This window comes from Apodemus sylvaticus, chromosome 16, assembly GCF_947179515.1.
Source record: "Apodemus sylvaticus chromosome 16, mApoSyl1.1, whole genome shotgun sequence".
NCBI lineage: Eukaryota > Metazoa > Chordata > Mammalia > Rodentia > Muridae > Apodemus > Apodemus sylvaticus.
The window spans coordinates 68,160,690-68,182,378 of record NC_067487.1 but is presented as its reverse complement, the minus strand read 5'-3'; positions in this window follow the sequence as shown (position 1 = coordinate 68,182,378).

Sequence of the window (21,689 nt, the reverse complement as noted above, 5' to 3'; positions counted from 1 at the left end):
TTTTGAAGGGGATTGCATTGAAACTGTAGATTGCTTTTGGCAAGATGGCCAATTTTACTATATTAATCCTGCCAATCCATGAGCATGGGAGATCTTTCCATCTTCTGAGGTCTTCTTCGACTTCTTTCTTCAGAGACTTGAAGTTCTTGTCTTACAGATCTTTCACGTGTTTGGTTAGAATCACACCAAGATATTTTATATTGTTGATGACTATTGTGAAGGGTTTCATTACCCTTATTTCTTTCTCAGCCCATTTATCTTTTGAGTACAGAAAGGTTACTTATTTGTTTGAGTTAATTTTATATCCAGTCACATTGCTGAAGTTGTTTATCAGCTTTAGGAGTTCTCTGGTAGAATTTATGGGGTCAATTAAGTATACTATCATATCATCTGCAAATAGTAATATTTTCATTTCTTCCTTTACAATTTGTATCCCTTTGACCTTCTTTTGTTGTCTAATTGCTTTAGATAGAACTTCAAGTACTATATTGAATAAATATGGAGAGAGAGAACAACTTTGTCTAGTTCCTGATTTTAGTGGGATTGCTTCAAGTTTCTCTCCATTTAGTTTGATGTTGGCTACTGGTTTGCTGTACATTGCTTTTATTATGTTTAGATATGGGTTTTGAATTTCTGTTCTTTCCCAAGACCTTTAACATGAAAGGATGCTGAATTTGGTCAAATGCTTTTTCAGCATCTAATGAAATGACCGTGTGTGGTTTTTTTATTTGAGTTTGTTTATGTAGTGGATTACATTGATGGATTTCCATATATTGAGCCATCCCTGCATCCCTGGGATGAAACCTACTTGATCATGGTGGATGATCGTTTTGATGTCAAAGTAGGTCAAGGACCTCCACATAAAACCAGGTATACTGAATCTAATAGATGAAAAAGTTGGGAAAAGTCTTGAACACATGGGCACAGGGAAAATTTCCTGAAAGGAACACCAATGGCTTATGCTTTAAGATCAAGAATCGACAAATGGGACCTCATAAAGTTGCAAAGCCTCTGTAAGGCAAAGGACACTGTCAATAGGACAAAATGGCAATGAACAGATTGGGAAAAGATCTTTACCAATCCTACATCTAATAGAGGGCTAATATACAATATATACAAAGAACTCAAGAAGTTAGACTCCAGAGAATCAATAACCCTATTTAAAAAAGTGGGCAACAGAGCTAAACAGAGAATTTGCACCTGAAGAAATCAAATGGCTGAGAAGCACCTAAAGAAATGTTTAACATTCTTAGTCACCAGGGAAATGCAAATCCAAACAACCCTGAGATTCCACCTCACACTAGTTAGAATGGCTAATATCTAAAACTCAGGTGACAGCAGATGCTGGTGAGGATGTGGAGAAAGAGGAACACTCCTCCATTGCTGGTAAGATTGCAAGCTGGGACAACTACTCTAGAAATCTGTCTGGTGGTTCCTCAGAAAATTGGACATAGTACTACTTGAGGATCCATCTATACCACTCTTGGGCATATACTGGGAACATGTTCCACTATGTTCATAGCAGCCATATTTATTTTTTTAAAGATTTATTTATTTATTATGTGTAAGTCCACTGTAGCTATCTTCAGAGACTCCAGATGAAGGCATCAGATCTGATTATGGATGGTTGTGAGCCACCATGTGGTTGCTGAGATTTGAACTCAGGACCTTCAGAAAAGCAGTCAGTGCTCTTAACTGCTGAGCCATCTCTCCAGCGCAGCAGCCATATTTATAATAGCTAGAAGCTGAAAACAACCCAGATGTCCCTCAACAGAGGAATGGATACAGAAAATGTGGTACATTTCTATAATGGAGTACTACTCAGCTATTAAAAACAATGACTTCCTGAAATTAAGAGGCAAATGGATGGAACTTGAAAATATCATCTTGAATGAGGTAACTCAGTCACAAAGGAACACACATGGTATGCATTCACTGATAAGTGGATATTAGCCCAAAAGTTCAGAATACCAAAGATACAATTCACAGACCACATGAAGCCAAAGAAGACAGAAGACCAAAATGTGGATGATTCAGTGCTTCTTAGAAGGATGAACAAATACTTATAGGAGGAAATATGGAGACAAAGTATGGAACAGAGACTGAAGGAAAGACCATCCAGAGACTGCCCCACCTGGGGATCTATCTCATACGCAGTCACCAAACTGGATGCTGTTGTGGATGCTGGAAAGTGCATGTTAATGGAAGCATGATATGACTGTCTTCTGAGAGGCTCTTTCAGAACCTGACAAATACAGAGGCTGATGCTCGCAGCCAACCATTGGACTCCAATGGGTCCCTGGTGAAGGAGAAGGAAAAGGGACTGAAGGAGCTGATGGAGTTTGCAGCCCCATGGAGGGAGCAACAGTGTCAACAGGCAAGACCCCTTGGAGCTCCAGGGGCTGGACAACCAACCAAAGAGTACACATGGAGGGACCCATGGCTCCAGCCGCATATGTGGCAGAGGATGGCCTTGTTGGACATCAGTGGGAGGAGAGGCCCTTGGGCCTGAGGCTGTTTGATGCCCCAGTGTAGGGGAATGACAGGGAGGGAAGACAGGAGTGGGTGGGTGGGTGGGCGAGCACACTCATAGAGGCAGGGGAGGGGGAGGGGATAGGGGGACTTTCAGAAAGGGAGACCTGGAAAGGGGAAAACATTTGAAATGAAAATAAAGAAAATATCCAATCCAAAAAAAAAAAATTTAGACAGTGAACTATACACCGATGCTAAAGCTTCAAGTACTTCCCAGACCTGCGCTAGTGCCCTGGTGTGCTCCTAGCTCTTGGGTGGCTGGGGCCTCTGGTCTCCCATCTGCACCCTCATCCCCACTGAGACCAAGAAGCACAAGAATGCTCTTTCTGACAGTAGCTTCTGAGAATGCCAAGCACAATGGACAGAGCTCTACACACCTTTGTAGCCCATCATGACTTAGAAAGTCTCTTGCATAAGGCTGGTAGACCAAAGGCATAGAACTTTATGAATCATAACCCAGCATATAACAGGTCAGGAACTCCACCTGACTTATGTTGAATCACTGCTCACAGCCCAGTGATCACTGTGCGCTCACCAAACGCCAGCTCCAAGAGTCTTATTCTAGACGGAAGAATAAATGATGTCAGTGAAGTCAGAGTTTTCCAGACTAACAAAAAACAAAATAAAAAACCCAAAACAACAACAACAACAACAAAAACCAGATGTACTGGGAGAAAGTAGACAGGCTCAGAATCCAGCTTCAGCTTGAGGACCCATGGGTGCAGGCAAAACTCAGCCACCAATCCAGGGGCAGTCTCCCACCACTCAGAATAGGAGAGAGTGGTGAGTCCTCAGAGACTTGGAACTCTGGAGAATGAAGGGCAGACACAAGAAAATAGAACTAGGTGTCATTATTCCCCACAGAACACTTCACTTTTGTTTCCCTTTAAAAAAAAAAGTTTTAGAGATTCTGTTACAGATTCACAGGTAGGGTCTTAAGAGAAGAAAGAGCTCTATTAACTGAGTTAGGCATGGAAATCAACCAAATGGTGGACAAGCCCTGGTGGGGAGGGGAGCTTTAAGGAAGACTGAAAAAAAAAAAAAAAACAACCCAAATACCAGAGAAAGCACACCGAAGCTCTGGCGAGAGCATCCATCGGGACCATGGGGAGACAGAAGACAACAAAGGTGCAAAGTTTTGCCTCCCCGAGTCCTGATGGTGGCTTGAGGGAACATGCTGAGTGCAGGAATTCTGGGAAAGAAAAGTCACAGTGTCAGAGATATGGCCACATCCAGGAGGCGAGCCACAGATGGAGAGGACATTGGTGTGCTCCGCCTGTGATCGCCATTCCCGCAGACGCCTGCCTCAGCTTGTGCTCTACGGTTGTCTGTGCAGGGTCATTCTGTCCCACTCTGCGCTGTGTTTTCTATATTAGCCTATCCCAGGTTGCCCATGGCAACGCTGGACCAATATCTGAAGGCCAGTTGTGGTACCAGTTCCTCTCAGAAGCCTTTCTGCATCCACTCCACTGTGAACTTTGATCCTTCTGGAAAGCAGCTGAGACTGACTGAGTCAGATCCTCTGACTTCCAGATTCCGCTGTCCACCCAGCCCCAGCACCTCTCACAACAGACAGCAAGAACCTACTGCAACTCCACTCTATTTCTGTCCTCACACTGACTGGCCAAAGTCAACGTGGCAACAAATTTCAAACGAAGCACCAGATTTGTTACTAAGCGATGCCCGTGTAACTCCACACCTAAATGTTCACATTAACTTCCTTCACTCAGTGCGGATTTTACTCTGAAGATGAAGAGTAGCTCCCCGAGACACAGGATTTTTAGGATGGGATGGAGAAGGCGTAAGTGTGTGGCTGTCCCCTTAGGAAAGTACAGGACCTTCTGGTCCCCAAAGTACTGAGAGCCCACAGCAAACTTAATCTGCTCAGCACTCTCCAACTGTGTGCTTAAACATACAGGAATGGGGCTAAGATGATGAAGTTGACATGTGATTGCTTGTTTTGTTTTTTTACCACAGTTTAAGAATCAATCAGGTCTAACCTGAGCCATAACGTGCCGTGTCAGATGACAAGCAGACATCATCAGAGGCACAAGGAAGCAGGTACTCAGCAGGAAAGGGCCTTGCTGTCTTGGCTACATGCATTTTATTTCCTCAGCCTTCACCTGGGACTCTGAGGGTTCTGTGTCCCAAACCCATGTTTAATTTCTTGGGGTTACTAGAACACATAACCACCTGGGGGTAATTTACACAAAAGACAGCTATTCTTTTCCATCTCTGGAAGCCAGAAATCTGCAATAAAAATGTCTACAGCAATGTGCTCGCTCCAGAGACTCTAAAGGAAGCCCTCCCTTGCCTCTTCTTAGCTGCAGGGATTGACAAACTTTATCATCTCTTGACAGCAGATAAACCAACTTTTGCATCAGTCTTCAAACGAATTTTTCTCTGTGTTCTCTGTGCATCCAAATCTTTACCCCCTTACAGCAGTGACATGACAGCAAGGCCTCTTCTCAGCTTCCTGATAACATCTACAATGACTCTAATCCCAAATAAGGTGATTTTTGCTGGGAAGCGTGGGGGGAGGGGAGGTTGGAGAGGGAAAGTAGTGTTAGGACCTTTTTCTGAGCCACAACTCAACCCTTCACCAGATGAGGGTATCTCCTCTGTTCTTCTCAAAGGAAAGGATTCTGCCTAGAGACACAAACAGTTTAAACAGAAGTTCATTTAGCAAAGCAAAACTTAGTGTTCCCTAGAGAGAGCCTGGACTGGCTAACCTAAAGGAGTTGCATTTTTAAGGGCGCTTGGCGAATATTCATGAGATTACTAGCATATTCATGAGGTGAGATGAATATTCATGAAAGACTGGCATATTCACAGGGTAAAATGAACCTTTCTCCCCTCCCAAATCATAGTGGGCCAGGGTATTTCTTCCCACATCTTGAAAAGCTCACAAAGTGTGTGAGGCAGGGGGATGGCGGGGAGGGCAAGCGACATTATAATACAAGTGCCCGTGGCATTAAATGAAACCAGGATCTTTTAAGCACAAACTAGACTCTTCATTAGTTCTTATGGGTGGCAATTATGGAAATGTCTTGGTCATTAGTTTCTGATACAGCAGGGAGAAGCTGACTAAAGTTTCAAGGATGTGTAACCACCAAAGGGGCATCGCCACCCTCCAGAGGCAGTTTCCTTGGTCCCCCATGTTTATCTGCCTGACTGGTGACACAGCTGCTGAAGGCTACAGCTTTCCTCGGCTCCCTGTTGCCGGACTCCTTGACTCCCTGGTCTCAAGCCTACAATAGTCACAACTATTTTTCTTTTCTTTTCTTTTCTTTTCTTTTCTTTTCTTTTCTTTTCTTTTCTTTTCGTTTCTCTTCTCTTCTCTTCTTTTCCTTACGTATGTGGGAAGATGGTGTGTGTGTGTGTGTGTACTGTGTATGTACCTGTGTGTGTGTACACATGAAGGCTGGAAGTCACCCTCAGGTGTTGTTTCTTGGTAGCTAGCCACCTTGTGTTTTGAGATACATTGTCTTACTGGGACCTGGGGATCACTGATCGAAGCACAGGGATCCACTGTCCCCACCTCCCCAGGCTGAGGATACAAGTGTACAGAACCACATCTGGACCACGACAGGGTTCTGAGCAACAAACTCTCATCCTCATGGTTACACAGAAAGCACTTTATTGGCTGATATTTCCCTGCCCACCCTCAGACATTTTTTTCTTTCAAATTTATTTGACCAACCCAAGAATTAGAAACTTCTATCAGCAGCAGTATTGGCTGTTCTATCTCCTTCGTCACAGAGAAAGGAAGGAATGATGCTCCCCAAGTGCATGTGCTTACGTTTTAGACCCACACCAAACATGCACGAGCCCTCCTTTGGGGCCAGCACAGGTGGCAGTGGCAGATTAACAAGCAGAAGGGACGGGCGGAGCTGTCACTGTGACCCTGGGAAGCGTGTCAAAGCACAAAAGCGCCTTTCCCTGAATCATAAGGGACATAATTTTGACTTTGAAAAATCTCTAGCTTTGTAAAGATAAGTCTGCACCTTCCCATGAAACCCTCCATCACCATGGCAACCAAGAGGGTCCCATGCTCTAACTCTGAAGGAGCTGTGTCCTGAAACTTTGGAGTAGTCAGCATGGGTTCTCTGCCTAGGACAACTCTGGCTTGGCGAGGTAACTAAGGCAACTTACAATCTTTTTTAGAAAACAGGGTTTCTTTAGAGATGGAGTCCTGTCCTCTCCACCTCACTTCTCTTTTATTTCTTCTTTCGTTTTAATTACGCTAACAAGGTAGAGCAGACGGCAGTGTGGAGTGTTGAGCAGTTCCTTTCTCTGCCCCGTGAGGCCTCTCTACTCCAGAGCCCATCCCTCTGCAGCCATGGAGTGTTTCCATTTCCTTCTTGGCCCCTGCATGACCCTGGACATAAGGGAACATAATGACAGATGGTGTGTACACACGTGTGTGGGTGCATGCACAGAGGCCAGGGGAGGACATGGGTATCCTGCTCCGTCTTTCTCTGCTTTCATCCACTGAGACAGGGTCTCTCACTGAAACTGGAGTTAGGCTGGTAACCAGCGACTCCCGTCATCTTCCTGTCTCCACTTTCTTCTCATCTAACCCTGCCATAGCACTGGGATTCCAGGAAGGCATATGGCCAAGTCTAGCCTTCCGACATAGATACTGGGTTCTGAAACCCAATCCTCTTGCTTACACAGCACACATTCTTACCAGCTCCCCATCCCAAATTTAACTTTAACCCACCATTTCATTTCTAGGAACTTACTTAAAGAAAGTGATGAAATGTGTATGAAAAATATTTATTAATAAGAATAGCACCTTTGAATCTTCTATTATAAGCAGAAGTTAGAGGAAACATCTTTATCAAGTAAATGATTACATATATTTGCAGCAGAATATTAGGCACATGTTTAAAATAATATTCTTGAGACTATTTAAAGATATGGAGAAAACATAAAGGTGTACAAAATCATAATCTATACCAATATTATTCTCAGGCTTCTACTAAGAAGAAACAACTCATGGATGGATGGATGGATAGATGGATGGATGGGTGGGTGGTAGATGGATGGATGAATGGATGGATGGGTGGGTGGGTGGGTGGATGGATGGATGGATGGGTGATGGATGGATGGATGGGTGGGTGGATTGATGGATGGGTGATGGATGGATGGGTGGTGGATGGATGGATGGATGGATGGATGGATGGATGGATGGGTGGATGGGTGGGTGGATGGATGGATGGGTGGATGGATGGATGGATGGATGGGTGGATGGATGGATGGATGGATGGATGGATGGATGGATGGGTGATGGATGGATGGATGGGTGGGTGAATTGATGGATGGGTGATGGATGGATGGGTGCGTGGTAGATGGATGGATGGATGGATGGATGGATGGATGGATGGATGGATGGATGGGTGGATGGATGGATGGGTGGATGGATGGGTGGATGGATGGGTGGGTGGATGGATGGGTAGATGGATGGATGGATGGATGGGTGATGGATGGATGGATGGATGGATGGGTGGATGGATGGGTGGATGGATGGATGGGTGGATGGATGGGTAGATGGATGGATGGATGGATGGATGGATAGATGGATGGATGCAGCACTCAATGGATGATCACTTGCCTAGCACTCGGGAAACCCTGGACTCAGACCTAGAACTGCCAATAAATAAACAAAGTTAAAACAGATCTAGTGCCCTAAGTACTTTTGACAGAAGGAGTGGCAGACTGCATTCAGAGATCAGCAGTTACGGGACTGGGGAGATGGCTCAGTGGCTAAGACCACTGACTGCTCTTCTAGAAGGACCTGAGCTCAAGTCCCCCAGCACTGACATACTGGCTCACAACCATCAGTTACTCCAGTTTCAGGGGCTCCATAGGCTACTGGCCTCTGTGAGCACCAGACACCCACGTGTTGCACAGGCAAACATGCAAGTAAAACATCTATACACAGTAAATAAATAAATCTGGAAGAGGAGAAGGAGGAAGAGGAGGGAGGGACAAGCAGCAGTGTTATAAATAAGGGCTGGGGCTGGGGCTTTTCCCCCATAATTAAAAATTTCATTTGACTATATTATACACAAAAAATATAGCATAAGCCTAATATATATGAAAAATAAATACCTACATATATACAGCCTAAATGTGAAAACTAAAACAAGTTTTAAAAGAAAATCTATGTTACTATCCCCATGATCAAACAATAGACAGAACTTTCTTAAATCAAATATGAGATCATCTAACTAAAGGGGGGAAAAGATAAATTGTATTTGACCAAGACATGAAAACATCTGCTTATCATAAAACATCATTAGGATGCTGGAAACTGATGCTGCAGCAATGAGGGAAATGCTCCCAAGCACACATCCAAGGAAAGACTCACATTTAAAATATACAAAGGCATTCCACTAGAGAGAGAAATGACATCATAGAAAATGAGCAAAACATTTGACCAAGAACGAAAGGTGCTCAGTCTACATAACTGCACGTGAAGGCATCTCCATGCACATCTGTTTAAAATCAAATGCCCCAGATGCACCAAGGGACAGTAAGGGTGTTAAGGGAAGCAACTGAATGCCCAGACCCTCTGGTGGGAACAGAGAGGGGTACGACATTGGCGGTCTCCTAAAGTTGAATACATCTTGCCATAGCCCCCAGTGCCCACAGCAGTGATGGACAGAAAGTGCGTCAAAGTGCATGCATTTCTCACACACACACACACACACACACACAGCTTATGAGCAGAAGTACTCATAACAGCAGTATTTGTGAAGAGTCAAAAGCTGGTGTTCTTTCTAAAGAACATCAATACACATATACAAGTTCAAAAGAACCCCTTGTGATGACCTCAAATTTACTTAACTTGTGGAAAAATAAAAAACTAAGTAGCTAAAAGGTTGGGGCCCCCAGAATAATGGGCCAAGGGGACGCGAGAGACCAGGTGTCCGTCAGTCATGACCCCTCCCAATAAGCTTGACTTGTTGCAGTTGTGCTGTGGTCTCCACTAAAGCAGAACATTGTGTTCCTGAATAGTTGCACGTTCACAGGAACACATCACAATTTAGAGCATAATGAGGTTTTCACAGGGAATGTGCAGGTAGGCGCTTGTCAAAACAAGGGGAAAACATTAGCATCACCAGGAAGAGGCGCCAATCATCCCTTGAGACGACTGAGCATCCACAGTATGTTAGCTTCGCCTGTTCTTGGACCTTATATGAATGAAATCACACAGTATGTTTCTTGCTTTATAGGTTTTTTTTTTTTTTGATCAATGCCACCAGGGCCCCCCAGTCCCTTGCTCCTTTCCCCTAAATTTCTTTGTCCCCTTTCCTCTGTTTCTAAACACTGCATCATCTGTCTCTGTCACCCAACCCCTTTGTCCACAGTGCCTAGCTGATAGCCCTCTGCACCCATCTGAATTGGTCAGCCACCTCTCCACGTATGGTTTTTCCCTTTAAAACTTGATGGACTCTGTAAGCTAGAGTGTATCTCAATCTCCTCTCTCTCTCTCTCTCTCTCTCTCTCTCTCTCTCTCTCTCTCTCTCTCATTATCCCTCCCCCCTCTGATCAGTTGCAATAGTCCCATCATTAATGAAAATGACCCCCATAGCCAGGCGGTTGTGGCCCATGCCTTTAATCCCAGCACTCTGGGAGGCAGAGGCAGGCAGATTTCTGAGTTTGAGGCCAGCCTGGTCTACAGAGTGAGTTCCAGGACAGCCAGGGCTACACACAGAAACCCTGTCTCGAAAAAAACAAACCAAACCAAACCAAAACAAAACAAAAAAACACAAAACAAAACAAAACAAAAAATGACCCTCATAGGGAGTAGCATTATTGGAGGTATGGCCTTGTTGGTGTAAGTGTGGCCTTGTTGGAGGAAGTATGTCACTGGGGGTGGCCTTTGAGGTTTCAAAAGCTCAAATCAGGCTTAGTGGCATGCTGTCTCTTCCTGTGGCCTGCAGATCTAGATGGAGAACTCTCAGCTACCTCTCTAGCACCACGTCTGCCTGCACATCACCATGCTTCCCACCATGACAATAATGAACTAAGCCTCTGACTGTAAGTCAGCCCTAACTGAATGGTTTCCTTTATAGGAGTTGCCATGGTCATGGTGTCTCTTCACAGCAGTACAACCCTAAGGCAGGAGTATTTATTTATTGGCTCACATTTTCAGGATATTTCAACCCAGGGACGCTGGGAGAAGACGGCGGGTGAAGAGCTTCAGTCTGTGCCAGCTGATCCCATCACACCAGTCAACCATAAAGCAGCTGATGGGTAGAAACTGGGTTATAACCCTCAAAGGCAGGTCTCCAGTTGACCCTCCAACCACCAGGGCCTCACCCCCAGAACAGCATGCCCTAGCTGAAAATTAAGTGTTCATTCACATGGCACTGTGGGGACGTTTCACATTCAAGTCATAACATCACAAATAAACTCCATCTTAAATTGTTCTGTGTTTATCTCAGACACAGGAAGTTTAGACACATGTGGTGGAGAACCAGAGAGGGATCTCCACAGACTCATTTAGAAGCCAGGCTCCTACCTTCCTGCTCTCTCATGGTCAGTGTGTGAACTTCATTCTCAGGGTGTCAAGATGTCTGTGTCACCCCAAGGCCTTGAACCTGCATTTTGGGAAAGGACAGACAAGAAGCCCAACACCTTCAGAAACCATGACGCTGGTCTATGTCTATGGTATACAGGTCACATTAGTCACTGAAATTCTTCGCTGTGTCCTAGTTTCCCACAATGATGTGTACTTATGCTTTTTAAAAATAAAACTTTGCTAATTACATGATAATGAAGCAAACTCATTCTCGGATTTTGAACTTCAAGTCTTGTGGAAATAACGCATTCATTGGGTTTCCTGTTGGGCTGAATAAGTAGAGAATCTTTCTTATCCTTCTAGGGGCAGGAAAATACCCCTGGTCCTATTCTTGAGGGGATGCGGAGCCATGACTACTTCATGACTCTCCTACGATGCAGATGCACAGAGCAGCATGTGGGGGCCTCCAATTGACATTCTCTGGGAGCAGAGGTGTTTCTGACCTGAAATGACTTGAGAAAGAGGCAACGTCCCACACAGCCGGGTTTGCTGTGTGGGTGTCTGTCGCTGCTGCTCTGCTCTCAGAAGCATCTTTTATCCACTTTCTGGAGTTCTGCGGGGAGGGGAGGGGTGGCTTAGCTAACAATACTTAAGGGAAAATGCAAACCAAGAAATAAGCGTGCTTAGAGTTTAATTCACTAAAAGAAGTGAAGTAACAGACAGTGTAAATTGTATGTCAAGACAGAATTGATTTCCAGAAAGGAATCATTGTTCAACACTTCTGAAGAAAATCACCCTGGAAATAGCTCGTGGCTTGAGCAGAGTTGAGTGTGTTCATCATAGCTGAGTGAAAATTCTTGACCCCAGGCCTTCTATCCTCCTCCATTAGCTATTTCCAACTGAGAAAACTTGTTTTTCTGCGAGCAAACTCCAGTGGAGTTTCTAGAATTTGGAAGTGGAGCTTTAAGAACAAAAGGAGAGGCTTACCTCCCCCTTGACCCGTAAGCCAAGAACTCAGGGGAGCCAGAGGAGAAGAGCGGGAAGTTGATTGGCAATGGCTGTAAGTTATAAGAAAGAGAAATGGCGTTCAAGACCATTTCAGAATTCTCTGTCAGCGAAGCAGCTTCCCTGTTCACTCAGTGTGAGGTCTCTTCTAAAGCCTGTCCTGTCCAGAGAGCATATCGCACACCAACAGGGACCTTCACAGCTACCCCACACAGTTGCACTCTTCATAGAAGTCTCTTCTCAGACCCCTACATGGACACCCAAAGGGTCGCTGGATCCGTCAGACCCTTGATTGCCGTGAGAAAATAATCCTATCCCCTTTGCTCCCTGAATGCCCCATTAAAGCCAATGTGAAGGACAAAAGCTTATCTTGGCTCATGGTTTTGGGGTATGTCATTCTTTATGGTGGGGTGGTGCCTGGGGGAACTGAGCAGCCCACATCTAAAAGCTCATAAACAGAGAAAGGAACGGCTATGCTCTCTGGGTCATTTCCTCCTTTTACTACAGCTGGGTCCTCGGGCTATGAAATGAGCCACCCACACCCCTTACTTAGTCCTCTCTGAAAAGTTCTGACAGGCACACCCACAAGTACACTCTCACTAGTTCACTGGACATTTCCTAACCCAGTCAAGGGGCTAATCAAGGCCACCCATCGCGGGTCATCTCCCACCAGAACCACCACAGATGACCCAACTCAGACATGCTGCCTCAAGACAGCCAGTCTGCTTGCAGATGGCACCAGGGCAATTTTTGTCTCCTCTACAGGCCCAGTCAGGCCCTGGGCCTTGGTTTAGGTGTTTTTACAAGATGGAGCACAGAAGTCCTCTGAGTTCTTCTGCCTATATTCTCATCTAGAACTTCTCCCCTGGATAAATTTTAAAAGAGCACAAAGAGACCAAAAAAAAAAAAAATTGTTCCTTCTGATGAGCTTATTGGAATCTTGTCACTCAGCATGATGACATAAGTTAACAGTTTCAAGCACCTATTGTGTGTGAGACACTGTTCTAAGTGCATAGTGCATACTAAATGTTATTCCTCGCCACAGCTCAGAGTAGGACGAGCAGGCCTATTAGTGTCACTGTGCTGCAGAAGAAACCTGAGTATGAAAAGGTTGAAGTACATCATCTTAACTGCACAGAGCTGGCAAGTTATTTAGTGCAGACTCCAAAAATCCATTTTCCCGGCCCTAAGTTTGCTCATGAGGTTTGACAGACAAGTGGGTTGTGCTCATGCCAAACTCAACGTGTCCTAACTGAACCAATCTCTCTCCCCACACAGCAGTCCTTTGCTCTCAGCACAGGAAGCTCCTGAGAATCCAAGCTCAAAAGGTCTGTGCTTCTGCTTTTACCTCTTCTGGTCACCCATTGATCCTGCACCACAGTGGTCTGGAGTCTGCTCACTGTCTTCCTTTCTCTTCGCCAGTATTATACCTTGTAATCTCAGTGGCGCATGTCTCTGTGACTGACTAGCAATCTGCCTCTGTGATGACTCTTACTGCACCCACTTCTTGAACACACCAGAGATCTTTATTTAGTCCTGATGGATCCCTAAGCCAAATAAAAGCACTGCCACCACTTGGGCTTGAAGCACCCTTTGTGCCCGTTGTCCCATTTCCTTACGTGTTCCCTGTTCTGAGGAGGACTGTTCCCCAAAACATTAGTTGCATTTGTTTGTTTTATACCTTTGCCCTCCTGTGACCTTCTCAGTGCTGGGCTGGCAGGCAGGCCAGTGAAGGAGTCCTTACTCTAGCACAACTGAGGCACAAATATATTTTTTTCTTGTCCTGTCCTCATTGCCACTGGTTTGAATCACACACACCCCCCATGCTCATCCCGGTGCCCATTTTTGTCGTGTTTTGTTTTTTAGATTTGTTAAAGTTTATTTTATGTATGTGAATACACTGTCCCTGTCTTCAGACATACCAGAAGAAGGCATCAGATCCCTTTACAGATGGTTGTGAGCCACCATGTGGTTGCTGGGAATTGAACTCAAGACCTCTGGAAGGGCAGTCAATGCTCTTAACCACTGAGCCATCTCTCCAGACCCCAGGTCCATCTTTTAATGGCTACATCAACAGTCTTACCATCCATAACTTCCCCAATTCTAATCTACATGTTGTGCTCTAATCTACATATTTGAGTGCCTACCATGGCTTCCTTGAGGTGCAAGGATCACCTCTTACCCTTCTTCATTCCTATCCTGGCTAGTTTATGTCAGCTTGCCACAATCTAGAACCTTTTTGGAAGAGGGAAATCCAACAGAGAAAACGTTCCCACCAGATTGGCCTGTGGGTAAGCCTGGGCTGCATTTTCTTGACTGTTGACTGATATGAGAGTTATGCCTAACTCACCATGGGTGATGATTTTCCTGGTCTTGTGGTCCTAGGTTCTACAGGGAAGCAGGCAGGTCATGAGGAGCAAGCCAGTAAGCAGCACTCTTCCATGACCTTCCATCAGTTCTGGCCTCCAGGTTCCTTCCCTGTCTGAGTCCCTGCCCCGACTTTCCTCAGGGATGGAGGAAATGAAAACAGACCCTTTCCTCCTCAAGTTGCTTTTGGCCACGGTGCTTCTTGCTTCATCACCGTAATAAAAACCCCAATTCAGACAATCCAACAAGAGTCAACATAGTATACTGACATGATAGGTGTAAAATACTTCATTTAAATTGAAAGTTGAATTAAATCACATTGAATAGACTATAGATAAAAGTTGTCTTGAAACTTGTTCCATGAGCACATTTTGCTCCTTCTTCCCCAGTTGTATTTGTAAAAGGCAATTAAAATTCATGCAAATATAGAAACAATATATATTTTCACATGAAAAATCCGGTCTACACCCAGGCCAAACAATGGGATGGGGGTGCCTTTGACAGGAAAGAATTCTCTAGAAATGGATCTTAGGATGGAAATGGTGTTCGGCATGAAGACCTAGTTGAGTGTTGAGTGTTGAGCATCATGAGCTTAGCTCAATGCCCCCAGCTGAGCTGTTTGCACAGGTTCCCTGAGAACCCAACATCCTGCGGCTCAGCTTGATTTCTAGGGACTTCCAAGGAGCCTGACCTTTGGCTGTGATTGTTTCTTCCTGTTGTTGTTCACCCGGCCTCAAGTATAAGTTGCAGGTCCCTCAGTAAAGTTTCCACTCTCTCCTAACTGAATGACCCGAGTCTGTGTCTTCTGTTAATTCCCCAGGCCTACACGCCTGACACTTGGTACTGTGGCTGGGCACTGTCAGTTGAGTGGTTTGAGATGGAATGTTCTCAGTGGACTGCATCCAAGCAATGAAACAGACATGTTACCCTATGGCTGCTATGAGAGGTTCATGACTGTAGTGGGTGGGCCTGATAATGCTTGTATTGCGATGCTAAGTGCAGGCCCTCAAGACCTGGAGTAGCCCCTGTGACTCTGCCCCCAAGTCAACTCTAATTGGTGAAGCTGACAGCCATTAGCGGGGCAGAAGAGACATGGGTGGGGTTTAGGTTTCCTGAGCTTGGGGTCTGAAGAAGGAGAAGAATGTGCAGGAGAAGGAAGAGGAAGCAGTCGTGAGTTAAAAGTCAAGAGAGTGTGGCCCTAATGCTGCCCAGTTAGAGCTAGGAGCAACCTAGATGCGGCATAATAAGTAATGACTGAGGGTATCGATCGACAGGAAAATAGATTCTAACAGCATGGAGGGTGGGCAGCTGCCGGGCTCTTAAAAATGTAAAGGCTGTTGAGTGCGTCGTTCATCCAGGAGCGTAAATACCTAAGGCAGGGTAGAAATCCCCCACGGGGGATTAAATACGTTTAAATATTTCCTACTACACTTGACAGAGAGAAAAGTGACAATTAATTACATGACTTTTATTTGCACTTAAAAAATGTGTCCAAAAGAAGAGACAAGCCCAGGATATTACTTTCCAGGATAGTATAGTACTAGATTAGCTCTGGATGATGAAATTAAGGACAGCTTAACTTTTGTTCAAAATATTTTCCTAGATTTCCACAATAAGGAAAATACTACCTTTCTATTGGGACTACATTGACCATTGACAGCAAGATTAATAATTACATGCTAAAGTATAAAGACATTGTGATACTCTGGTGGATCTACCACCATGCTCTGTAATTGTAGCCAGATCGAGAACAGCTATTTTTTTTAATGTTGGATGCTCTAAGACGTTTGTACATATATATGCAACGTGTATATACATTTTCCATTTGTCATAACAACACTTTCGTCCTTTGTTTTTATAGAATGTATCACTTTCTGATACTAAATGGGTCACTTACTTCTCTTCTTCTTTCTCTGTAGTAGTTACTTTTCTGTTGCTTTGAAAAAACACCATGACCAAGGGGATTTATAGTTTATTTGGGCTTACAGTTCCAGAGAGAGTCCATAATGGTGGGAGAGGCATAGTGCCCGGTGGCCAATTAGGAGGCTGAGAGATCACATCCCCAACTGCAGACAAGAAGCACAGGGAATGAACTGAGAGTGGAGTGAGGCTGTGGACTCTCCATGTCCATTCCCAGTGGTGTGCTGCCTTCAGCAAGGCCTGACTCCCTTCCAAAACAGTGCCACCAGCCAGGATCGTGTGCCTAAATACCAGAGTCGGCAGGGGCCATTTCTTACTTTAACCACCATGCTGTCTATCCCTCTTCTGTGAAATAAGCACTAGACTCCTAGGAATATCTGCCTCTCTGATCACTGCTGTGCCCCTAGGGACCTACCATAGCGCCTGGCTACTTAAACTTGGTGAATGGTTGTTGTATGCATGCACGAACAAAGCCACAGAGCTCTGAGACTGCAGGAGCTGAGCTAGGAGCTGTTCTCACGTCAATTACAGCCCACCTGTCGTCAATCTGAGAGAGAGACAGGGAGATGACACATGACATCTTGCAGGGATGGTTTCCTTCTAACTAATGAGCTAGGAAGATTTGCACATAATAGACTGTGTTCCACCTTCTACAATAGTCCCAGAGACAGACACGAGGTTGTTCACATCAAAAGCAGGAGGCAGGGGTCTAAAACTCACACCAAGCATTTGCTGAGTGAAGAAGAAATGGTCACCGAACCTGGGGGCTCCTGTGTGAGAGTCCTTAACCACCGAGTCACACTCTCAGGCCAGGGTCTCGATTTAAGGCCACTTTTAAGAAGCAGATCCTTGAGAATGGGAGAACTTGGGCAGAAGACAGAAATGTCTCCAAAGCATATGACTTTCAGGAGATCCTAGCACCAGCACAGGAAAGGTCAGAAATCCAAACGTACCTGGGCCTGTTGCCACTTGACTCAGAAAAGCTTACCATGAAGATCACCCACTTGACTTGCCTTGACCACCAAACAACCCTCAGCAGTCCTGGGGCTTCTGTGTGAGCAAAAGCCAGCGTGTGTGGGAGTTGAGAGGAAAGCAACTTGAGGCACTCTACAGTCCAGCACAGACAGGTTGGAGACAGCAGACAATGGAGCCTGGGGGTCTACAGAGGGAATTTTACAGCGGGCAGGTACGTGCTCCCCAGTCACCGTGGACATTCAATTTTATACAAGTCACACAATTGCCATTCTGAATTATTACGTTTCCATGGGTCAGCTAATGTGGATGAGACCCAGAGATGGTGACTTCTTGAGAAACACTAACAAATCCAGCTTCCGGATCATCAGTGGGTAAACCAAGCCTGCACCGTGGTGATAGTTCTGAACCTGTTCTCCTCCCCACCCTGCGAGCACACACACTTTCATATACACACACACATTAAACAGTCAGACATGTTTACACATGAGAAATGGACACACACTCACTTGCATACACGTAAGGAGACCGCTGAGGTCCTGTTTGGCCAGCCACCTCCCTCAGCGATACCTCGGGGACACCTTCCTGCCCCCTTCCCTGGAACTGCAAAATGGTGCAGTTGAAACGATGGAAGCCTTTGTGCCTGAATCTCTCCATCTTTGGTGTTACTGCTTTGTCAGGAGGGCGAACAGGCTGTTGTTCAGCACAAAGTCAGCCCAGATACAATGGTTCGGCCTCCCTCGGAATTCTAAAGCAACCAGGCAGCAGGGGCGGCTCCTTTTGAAGCAGAAGTGTACAGGGCCACGGGGTTCCTGGTCAGAGCTGAGAAAGAGGCCATGTGAGCCTTTTCATCTCTCTGTTCCATGAGGCCTTTCTGGACCTTTCTCTGCAGGACCTGAGACCTGGCAAGGGCTAGCCCAGGGGCCTTCAGGAAACTCCTATTTAATGTTGAAAAACACAGCACAGAAACACATAAAAAGCTACATCTCTGATGTAACAACTTCCTCCCCTCCCCCACAATAAGCACCAATAAATTTAATGAATGAACTAACTGTGGCTTTCTTCCAGCCCTTCCTTCCTTCCCTGCTCCGCCCCCGCCCCTCCCCTCTCCGGCCCCCTCCCCGCCCCTCCCCTCCCCTCTCTGGCCCCCTCCCCGCCCCGCCGCCTCAAGTTTTTATATAGTTAAACAACATATTCACTCTAGAAGGCAGGGCACTGGGGAAGCTCTGAAATACCATGTTGGGAGCAGATGAAGTCCCGAGTGATGGGCACAGCCATGTCAAGGACCACAATGCTTCAGATCGTGGGAGGAGCAAAACCTTCCCTGGGTTTCTCAGGGGCTCAGAGGGATGCAGAACCTTCCTCTGCTCCAAGTACCAATGTTGGCAGAGAGTGTGGAAACTGTCTCTTCCAGGATGACTGCTCCTCTATAGAAATTGGCTAAGCCTGCCTCTTCATTCAACCATATACAATAAACCCACCTCCTCGGTTCTGATGTATTAACTAAACAGACTAAGGTTCCAGGCTGCTGTTACAGTTGGTACCCTCCACCAGAGCAAACATGGCCCGCCAGACACCAGCGTTTGTGTATGTGTCAGTGTGTCTGTCCTTTCTCCGTGTCCTCATGTCCTCTTTGCCCCAGTTGTGGCAAGCCCTGGAGCCCTGCAGTCATGAAGCCTGTTACTTCTCTCTCAAGTTTCCCAAGGAGTGAAGTTCTTCACAGTACTGGGGTGGCTCAACACAGCCTGGGAGGTCCACTTGGCCAAGAAGATATTGGCCAGTCAATCGCTGGTCCTGTAAAAGCACTGAAGGAGGAGGTGTGAGGGGATTCTAAAACATTCTAAGAGGTAATGGCCAAATCTATCCCGGGCAGAAGAGTGTCCTTGAGTATGAGGAATTGCTTTAATGCACCTGTTAGTTCTGAGAGGCCCAGGACTTGCACAAGATAAAAGAGACAGAGATAAAGAAGGCATATTTTGCTCTCAGACTGTTATAAAAGATGTCTATTCTAGTGAGAGGTTTTCACATTTTGATGTTTTCTAGTTCCACTGTCTGACCTAAAAAAGGAAACTCAAGTGAACAGAAGCTAGAAGTGTAAAGAAACAAAGTTAACTGGAGAAGGGCTAGTCTGCTGGCTACAGCAGGAAGGCCCAGTTGAAGACAAGATTGGAAGGGACTTTGAACAAAGGTAATGCTTCAGCTGGGGGCTTTGTGTTCTTTTGAAATCCCCCCCCCCCCCCGGTATAGGATCTCTCTGGCTGTCCTGGAACTCACTCTGTAGATTGCTTTGGCCTTAAACTCTCAGAGATCCCCCTGCCTCTGCCTCTCGGGTGCTGGGATTAAAGGTGTGCGCCACAATGATCAGATAGCCCCAAGTCTTAACCTAAGCTATGCCAACCACAGCCTTGGGTTAGTGTCCTGTAAGACACCCAAAGGCACCATGTTCATGCTTGAACTATATAACTAAATGGGCCCACGAAAAATGGAGAACTGATGAAATGCCAGAGGGTAAGAGGGAGAAATTCAGAAGCAGAGGAAGGGTCAGAGGAAAATGTAATCAGGACAGGAAATCCTGAAATTTGGGCTAGGAGGCAGAACATCCTATGGTCAGTGTTATAGCCAAATTTGGATAGAAAGGGATGGATCCTGTAAAGAATGGGATAACGGAGCCTTCTGGATCACACTGGGTCAACAGAGGATGTTAGCCAGTCATTTGACCATAGAAGCCTTTATCGAACGCAGTAATGCAGGGTATTAAAATTGATCTGACTGTATTAGTGAATTGCTCTGGCAGCTGGGCTCAGGACTATAGGAACATACATTTATGGCACGAGTTTAGCCACTTGCAATTGAACATAAGCATCTCTACAGAGTTACTGACCCTGGGCAATACCAGAAATCCTAACATCTGAAAACAAGTGACAGTCTATAGTCTTGCAAACACTGGTCATTTCAGAGCATAGTGTCTTGGCCTGTCAGCCAGTATGATTTGGATATACATTTATATGCATAATGCATATGTATGCGTATATGTATATGTATATCACGTATATATATATATATATATATATATATATATATATATATAATTTTTATTTAGTTTTAGTGGATCATGGAAGGGTTAGAGAGCAGAGTTTCAAAGGTTATGGCTGGTTACATGGGTAGAGTCTCACCACAACCCACCATCACTACTACAAACCAGAGTTGAGCTTCCTGGTACCAAGGTTTCAAATACACAGTGGTGATGGTTTAAGCCCAGAGACAAGGAGAAAAACTATACAGCCAGAGAGTGGAGGGATGAATATGCTTATCCCAAAGATGTCAGGAGCCCTGGGGTACCAATTTTTCCTATGGATGGCTATAGTAGATGCCTTTACCAGAAATAAAACTGTTCCATGAGCGTGAACAGTTGGGAGCTCAAGGGTTCTCTCAGCAATGGGATCTGAAGAATGCTGCCCGTTTAAAAATGATGGTGTCGGATCTGTAAGCATTTGTGTTGGTTTATAAAGTTAGGAGCGACGATACAGTCGGCTCTGCTGGGCTTTAGGGAACTATCCCCGAAAAATGACAGGAACATATTCCACTTTGCTCTAGTTTTGATGAAGAATATGCCCACTCAAGGTTGCTAAGTGTATATGCAGAGAGAGAGAGAGAGAGAGAGAGAGAGAGGGGCAGACATAGAAAGTCAGACAGAAACAGTCAGACAGACACAGAGAGAGACAGACAGACAGAGAATGAGAGAGACAGAAACAGAGTCAGACAGACAGACACAGAGAGAAGAGAGAATGAGCAGTCTCTGCCTTCCTCCTTCCCGCTCCTCACAGGCTCCTTTAGTGACTGTATATTTGCTGAGATGGGCTGCCAGGCATGGCAGAAGCAGCATGTGTTTCCTGTAAAGCAGTGCCTATCGGGAAACCTCCCACCCACTGAAGTCTGTGACACGCCCACCTCTGCCAGGTTCAGGATGGCTTCAAGAGGGAAATCCAACTAAAGCGACCCTGACCATTGCCACCAGGGCTTCCAATCTGACTCTGCCCAGTTTCTCGATTGCCCTTCCTCAGAATCACCTTCTGTACGAACAGGTAATGCTAAGTTTTAATGTCTATGTCTGGAGAAACCCAAGCAGACAAATTCTAAAATTCATGTGATTGCTTATACTGGTTTTGTCTTTAAGCTACATTACATCGTCATTGAAAAAGAGTTTTAAAAACAAACAAACAAATAAACAAACAAAAAAGACCATGGTGGCCCATCAGTCAGAACCCAAGGCAAACACTTTTGAGTCTTGAAAAAAAGTGAAAATTCCATCTACCCCAGGGAACAGGGTATTCCTCCACTTTCTCCAAGAACCATC